This window comes from Schistocerca serialis, chromosome 5 (genome assembly GCF_023864345.2).
Source record: "Schistocerca serialis cubense isolate TAMUIC-IGC-003099 chromosome 5, iqSchSeri2.2, whole genome shotgun sequence".
NCBI classification, from domain to species: domain Eukaryota; kingdom Metazoa; phylum Arthropoda; class Insecta; order Orthoptera; family Acrididae; genus Schistocerca; species Schistocerca serialis.
The window spans coordinates 432,076,197-432,083,858 of NC_064642.1; the positions used below are offsets into that span (position 1 = coordinate 432,076,197).

Below are 7,662 nucleotides of genomic sequence, written 5' to 3' on the forward strand. Positions count from 1 at the left end.
CTGCATGAATAAATTTTCTGAGATCGCAGTCAGTTCACTTCCGCTATCAATTACAATATTGACTGGGATATGCTTTACCATGGCCTTCACAATTGGTTGAATTTCAAAGGGTTGGTTTTGTTCTTCTTCTTCTTGCATCAAAGAATCCTCCACTGAATCATACATGAGTCTTTTTTTAGGAATTTCCCTTGTGAATTCGAACTTTCTGTAGGATAAGCTTCGACTGCTACTGCTCTCTCTTTTATTTCCTCTTCTCTATTTCTTCCTTCATTTACGCTTTCTTCAACATTCTCTACTTTTTCCTCATCCTCGTCTATCTTCTCCTTCTTCGTCGCTACTTCCACATAATCGCATCTAAATGCTCTAATTATCGCTTCATAACATCCTTCATTATATAAGTTGGGTTGTGTGCCCACTAGTAACTTATTTTCAACTTCTGTCGACTGTGCATTATCCTCATTGAATTCGCTTTCCCTGGTTTCCATCTCAAATAGCTCTGCAATACTCATTATTTCGTCCTTTCCTCCTACATTCATTGTGCATGCCTCTGGTAATTCATCTTCCTCGTCAGTATTCTCCCAATTAATTTCGTCCCAACACGATATTGTTATTTTCCTGTCTTCGTTTTCATCTGGTCCCTGCGGATTTGTTTCTTCCTTCTTCTCTTCTCGTGATAAGATTTTTTACTTCTTTGTTCAAGGTGCTGCAATTGTCCTGGGTCGGTGCGTCATTCTCTTTGGCATGGGCGCTTAGCCGTCAATTCGAAAGTTCATTGGGGTTTGGTGCTCTTACCTCCACCCCTTCTATCTGTATTCTCTTGTCTTGTTCAGGTTGTTGATAGTGGTTTCTTTGTTGATAATTTGTCGTTCTATTGGTTCTCCAGTACCCGTTCCGGTTGTCGTTATTCCGTCTGTAATAGTTGTTGTCGTTCCTGGGTGAATTATAGTTATTGCCATATTCTCTTCTAAATCCATAACCGGTTCTTTGTTGAAATCTATTGTCGTTTCTTGGTGCGAAGTTATGACGTGGTTCGTAATTATTGTTTCTTCGTACTGTGTCTTGTGGATTCCACTGCTTTTTGCTTTCGTTTTCACGTGCGCTTCGTCTTTTTCTTGCGTCATCTTCCGAAAATATAAACTCTAGTTCCCTCAGAATACCTTTAAATGCTTCGACGTCATTGCCTCCGCGACCGACTAATGATTGCTGGTATTTCAATGGTAACTTCATAGCACATAATTTAATCAACTCTCCGTCACTGTATGGTACATATAAGTATTGATTTTTCTTTGATATTAATTCGAAAAATTTCACAGGACTCTTCTCTCCTGAATTTTCAAAATATGGGTGCTGTAATAATTCGTACTTGACTCTGTTCTGTGCGTCGTTGGACCAATATCGTGAGAGAAACTTCTCTCATAAATCTTCGTACGATCGGCATGTCGCTGCAACATTCTGCATGGTTTCTGCGACTGTTCCTGACATGTGTGCACATACAAAGTCTAATTTGTGTGCTAGCGTCCAGTGTTCTGGTAATCCTACTCGGAATTGATCAATAAAAGTTCGTGGATGTAATGAGTTTCCTTCTCGAAAGTGTTGAAATTTTCTGACTGTGAGGAAATGATCGTTGTCGTACTTCGTCATAGTTTCATATGAAATTCGCGATTCTTCGCCACTTTTGTTTCTGATCATTTCTCCCGTCGTTCTTTCCGGTTGTGGTAGATCCATTGGATATTACCCACTGTAACATTGGCCTACCCGCGGTGCACGCTGTCTGATTTCACGTATGTCACTTTCCGCCTGTGATTAGAATCGCAAATGCATGATATCTTCGTTAATTGCTTGTTTTTCCGGTGCTGTTACAAATACGGATGTGGTTGCAGACTCTGTGCTTGTTCGATCCTGTTCACTACGCTCTTCAATGATTTGCAACAACTCTGTTTGCAATTTCTGAAATTGTCGCTTCGTTTGCGCTTCTATTTTGACTATGCGGTTATCATATCTTTTCAGCGCTGCTTTTGTGATACCTTTGTATAACACACTGTTTTCAACAACTTCACGTGCTGTACCTGCTGCTTGTCTAGTAATTTCGTTTATCTGTTTCTCTAGTTTCTTGAATTCTCCCTGAGTGTTGTTACGTAATGTTTTGATCTCGTCCTGAATGTCATTACGCAATGTCTGTACGTCCGCTTGTACCTCAATGTCTGTTCTCAATTAGTTGTGACCTGTTATTAAGTTTCCTATCACTTCTCGAGATTCTTTTGCCTCGTCTTCAATATGACTTAGGTGTAACTAAATTTTTTTGTTTTGTTCTTTAACCGCACGTATTTGTCTCGTGGTTTCTGCATTCTGAATTTGAATGTGGTTCGCTATGTCTTTATTTCGCCTTGTCATGGTTTCCGTAATTTGTTGTAATAATTCTGCCAGATTGGTGGGTCCTATTGCGTTTTCTTCCGACGTTCTACGCTCTGTGTTTTCGCCCCAGTGTTGGTTCGCAACCGATTGCGTTGAACTGTGCTGTGACACGTTTCTGCTCGCATTCCTTGTACTCTGTGGTGAGGGAGCTCTGATTACCTCGCCGTCTCGGAAGCAACTCTACTCCTAACTTCTCCTTACTACAATTTACCGAAGTTGGTTTAAAAAAACTATCTGGCTGTGTTTTCATCTGACCAATCAGGATCTTTGAGAGCTTAAGCTCCGCCTACAAAAATTCTGTCCATCCAATGAGAAACGTTATACTTTTCGTGGTGGGGCAATGTTTCTAAAGTTTGCAACGTAACAGAGACGCGAAAAAGTCTCACGCTAAAACTTGCAGCTGGTATGGTCCTTTTTAGTGTCATCGTAAGATCTATACCGTTCTTTTGGAGGGCTCTATCTTTTAACATGGGCTGGGGTGTGGTCCTGACGTAACGGACACGCGAAAAAGTGTAACGCTGAAACTTGCAGCTGGGGTGTTCCTAGTGGTTAGCTGGCGACGTGAGTGTCCAGTCCATCCCTTATCGTAGGGCCTTCTAGCTTAACACCGTTCTGCTCTCCGCTTCTGTTTTCGTTTCTCCCTCGGAACTGTGTCTGTCTCACGGTGGGAATGTATGACATGCATTTAGGCATTCTTGTGTTAGTCTGTGGTATTCCATTTGCTCACTCGTTACTCTTATTACTTTGGTTAATTTAATGTCACGATTTATTCGGAGCTATGTGACATACTACTGGATTTGCTTATCATGTCAGGGTTTTCACGGAAGGTGTTGGATTTGCCTGACACCTTACACAGTTTCAGATTGCTGTCAATAGCCACAAACAGAAATATTTGCACCTCGTGCAGCGCGTGCTTCATTTGATCTGGATTCGTATTGTCAGAAAAATGATATTAGGGTGAATGTCGTCGAAGGTTAACCAGGGTCATCAATAAACAGCTTCAGCGTACTCGACAATTTTATTCAAAGAAAATTCAATTCTGCCTACATCATCGTGTTCCCTTTGATAAAAAGTGTCAGACCGATTACAATCGTTAATTCACGGTACAGTTCAAGTTCGACGTCATCCACTTTGGAATGTTTTGGCTAATTACGCATATCCAGATTACGTAAAGCACTGTACAGATCATAAATTGTGGAAGTACTGTTATATTTTGGCGAAAATGGGCATGTGGACTCACATGTGACTTATTTGCGAATAACTAACCTTTATCGCTGAATTGCAACGACGTTCATAAAATTTAACTGAACTACAGAGCTCGAACTCGATGTACAAACTAAACAATTTAGTATGTTGGATCGACATTGCAACTATTGCATTCTAAAACGTACGACGACGAGCATTTGAAGATGGGTATAATCGTGTCTGAGCTACTTGTGGCAAACAGTAATTTACCTAGTAGCTAGGAAGAATCGTTTCAAATCACTCAGTAAGCTGCTTCAGACCTTAATAATGTTAATAATAATTAAAATGACAAATCATGTGAACAAGAGTTTACACTTTCCTTAGGGTAACGTCGAACTGTATACTCACACAGAGCTGGCTCGCTTCTCAAGCGACTGATTTCTTAGAAAATAGGAAAGAAAACATCTTGTTTAGTGTAATAACTCTTTTTTTTTTTTTTGCCTGAAATTTCTATCACCTGCAGAATAATGGAGAGTGCACATTTTAATCCTGGCTTTGCACGTTGCGAAGTTAAAAGCACTTTGGTTTTTTCCTCACACCACCTTGGATTTCGTCGACAGAGGTCCCATAGCATTTCACTCAAGTTCACTGAATGGCGCCGGCCGCGGTGGCCGTGCGGTTCTAGGGGCTGCAGTACGGAACCGCGGGACTGCTACGGTCGCAGGTTCGAATCCTGCCTCGGGCATAGATGTGTGTGATGTCCTTAGGTTAGTTAGGTTTAAGTAGTTCTAAGTTCTAGGGGACTGATGACCTATGTTGTTAAGTCCCATAGTGCTCAGAGCCATTTTTGAATCATTGAATGGCCGTACGTACTTTACTATGATCTCAAAAATGGCCGGCAAATTATGATCTCTTAATGTGTGAGACGTAAGCTTCGAGAGTAGAAAGAATTTATGGGCTGAGCAGCATTTATTCCCTCCCAAGAATGACGCGGAAGTCCCAATTTTAAATTTCATCTAAGATCTACGAAGTAATTATATTACTGTTAGAATTATATATTAATACCTTTAGCTGCTGACGGGAATTGGTATATGCCAATGGGGACAGGTGAAAATGAGTGCCCTGACTGGGAGTCGAACCCGGGATCTCCTGCTTACATGGCAGACGCTCTATCCATCTTTTTTTTGTCTCATTTTGTTCTATAATGTTCGCGGTATATGTTCGGGGTGGACGTCCCATGATACCCTTTCAGGTTGTTTGTTGAGCCATTCACTCAGTTTTGTCCACTATAGTTATCCGGGCTGTTGTGGCGTGGTCGGTTGATGAATTCTGTGTCAATTCCCAACGTTTCGTCCCCGTCTGCGGGAGACATCTTCAAGGGGGTATGTAGCTCGATGGAAGCTGAGTCAGTAGCGAGTCAGTGGGTGTGTTGGACCTTCCATCGAGCTACAGACCCCCTTCAAGATGTCACCCGCAGACGTGGATGAAACGTGGGGAATTGACACAGAATTCATCAACCGACCACGGCATAACAGCCCGGATAATTATAATGGACATGACATTTCCGGCCGTTAAAGTCTACATTTTAGTATTCACTCAGTTTTTTATTACAGAGAGTAACTAACCCTCTGACAGAACACACTGAGCTACCGTGCCGGCGTCCTTACCCAACGCACTCATTACTCGTGGAAGACATTCTTACCATGTCTCTTAATATAAATTATATAGCTGTATTTGTAATACCAGGAACTGCTATTTTGGTGCCAAAGCACACCATAAATCCACTTAAGGTATCTATGTTTTATGGCGCAACTTCCCCATTCTTCTACACGTAATGTAACAGTGAGACACATAAACGTAAAAATGACACACACAATGTAAATTTAATGCAGCGCTTTCAGACTTTCTGTATTTATCGAGCATTAACATAGTGACGGAAGAAAAAAAAAAAACGCAGCACCAAGGAGGAGTTGTGTGACACGAACGAAAATTGGTAGGCGTGTTACTACATGTGAAAGAAGATTTCTGTACAACTTTCGTGCCAGTCGCATAAGAGTGACGGTAGTACCGCCACTGAGGACGCAAATCAGGTTTGCTTTAAATACACGCTGCAACGGTCGTGAGCGTTAGTTACCTTTGAGATTGGACGTCATGAGTTGTTAGTCACGAATGGCCTTTAACGCGACAAAGACGCCATTATAAATATCTCACTGAGTTTGAAGGAGATCGTGTAACAGGGCTATGTGAAACTGGATGTTCCTCCTGCCACCGTACATGACTGCTGGTAGATGTGGTCACGGGAATGCACAGTCGCAAGAAGACCGGGCTTCGGACGGTCACGTGGCACTACCGAGAGAGCAGACCATCGTAGGGTTCTGGCGCATCGTACTGCATCTGCAGCAGCAATTTGAGCAGCAGTTGGCGCCACAGTTACACAACGAACTGTACTGTTACTTCAAGGACAGCCCCGAGCCAAACGCCCAGTAGTGTGCATTTCTACGACCCCAAACCATCATTGTTTGCGGCTTCAGTGGCGTCGAGCGAGACTCCTTTGGAGGGTGGAAGTCTGTCGTGTTTTTTGATGAAAACTGGTACTGCCTCGACGCCAATGATGGCCATGTGTTTGTTGGAAGGAGGCCAGTTGAGGGCCTGCAGTCAACCCGTCTGCGTGCTGGACACACTGGACCTACACCTAGGGTTATGGTACGGGATGCGATTTCGTATGGCAGCAGGAGCACTCTCGTGGTTATCACACGCATCCTCACTGAAAAATTGTACTTCAGTCTGGTGATACGTCCTGCCGTGCCGCCATTCATGAACATCATTCCAGGGGGTGTTTTCTAATAGGTCAACGCTCTCCCACACAGAGCTGTTGTAACCCAACTTTCTCTACAGAGCGCCGACAGGTTGCCTTGGCCTGCCCGATCATCAGATCTGTCTCCAATCGATCACACATGGAACATCATCGGACGACAACTCCAGCGTCATACAGAAACAGGATTAACGGTCCCAGTGTTGATCGCCCAAGCGCAACAGACATGGAACACCGTCCCACAAACTGCCATCCGGCACCAAACATCACAATGCATGTACGTCTGCACGCTTGCATTTAATAGCCTGGTGATTGCACCAGCTGTCGATGTACCAGCATTTCACATTTGCAATGGATTAAATCGCTCTTACATTAACCTGTGATCTTGCAATGTCAATCACATTTGTTACCTAGACGAATGTATTTCAAAAATTTTATTACTCTACATTAATTATTTTTTTGGTGCTATGATCTTTTTCCCGTCAGAGTGTATTATAACTAAATCTAGTCATATATGCATAATTGTGTAAAGAAAAGGGATCTCTATACTACGTGGATGTAGAACTCTGCTCTCTGAGCTCAGAATTTCAGCTTGCCTGCAGAAACCTATCACCTACAACATCTGTCATGTTGCAGCTAGCCCATCGTATAACGAGGCACAAATGGCTCTGAGTACTATGGGAATTTTTGAGGTCATCAGTCCCCTAGAACTGAGAACTACTTAAACATAACTAACATAAGGACATCACACACATCCATGCCCGAGTCAGGATTCGAACCTGAGACCGTAGCGGTCGCACGGTTCCAGACTGTAGCGCCTAGAACCGCTCGGCCACTCCGGACGGCGTATAACGAGGAACCTGGAGAACCATGCCAACGGCCTTGCCGCAGTGGTAACATCGGTTCCCGTCAGATCACCGAAGTTAATCGCTGTCGGGCTGGGCTAGCACTTGGATGGGTGACCATCCGGTCTGCCGAGCGCTGTTGGCAACTGGGGTGCACTCAGCCCTTGTAAGGCAAACTGAGGAGTTACTTGATTGCTAAGTAGCGGCTCCGGTCTCGGAAACTGACATACGCCCGGGAGAGCGGTGCTGACCACGTTCCCATCCATATCCGCATCCAGTGACGCCTGTGGGCTGAGGATGACACGGCGGTCGATCGGTACCATTGGGCCTTCATGGCCTGTACGGGAGAGGTTGGAGAACTACGGGTTTCTACTTTCAAGCTTATTTCAATTTAATACAAAATGACTC

General features: G+C 43.6%; 1 pseudogene; it reads left to right on the forward strand.

The window, feature by feature from the left end:
* Window positions 1-7,281: 7,281 nt before the first annotated feature.
* On the forward strand, window positions 7,282-7,399 carry LOC126482665 (5S ribosomal RNA; annotated as a pseudogene).
* The last annotated feature ends 263 nt before the right edge of the window (window positions 7,400-7,662 follow it).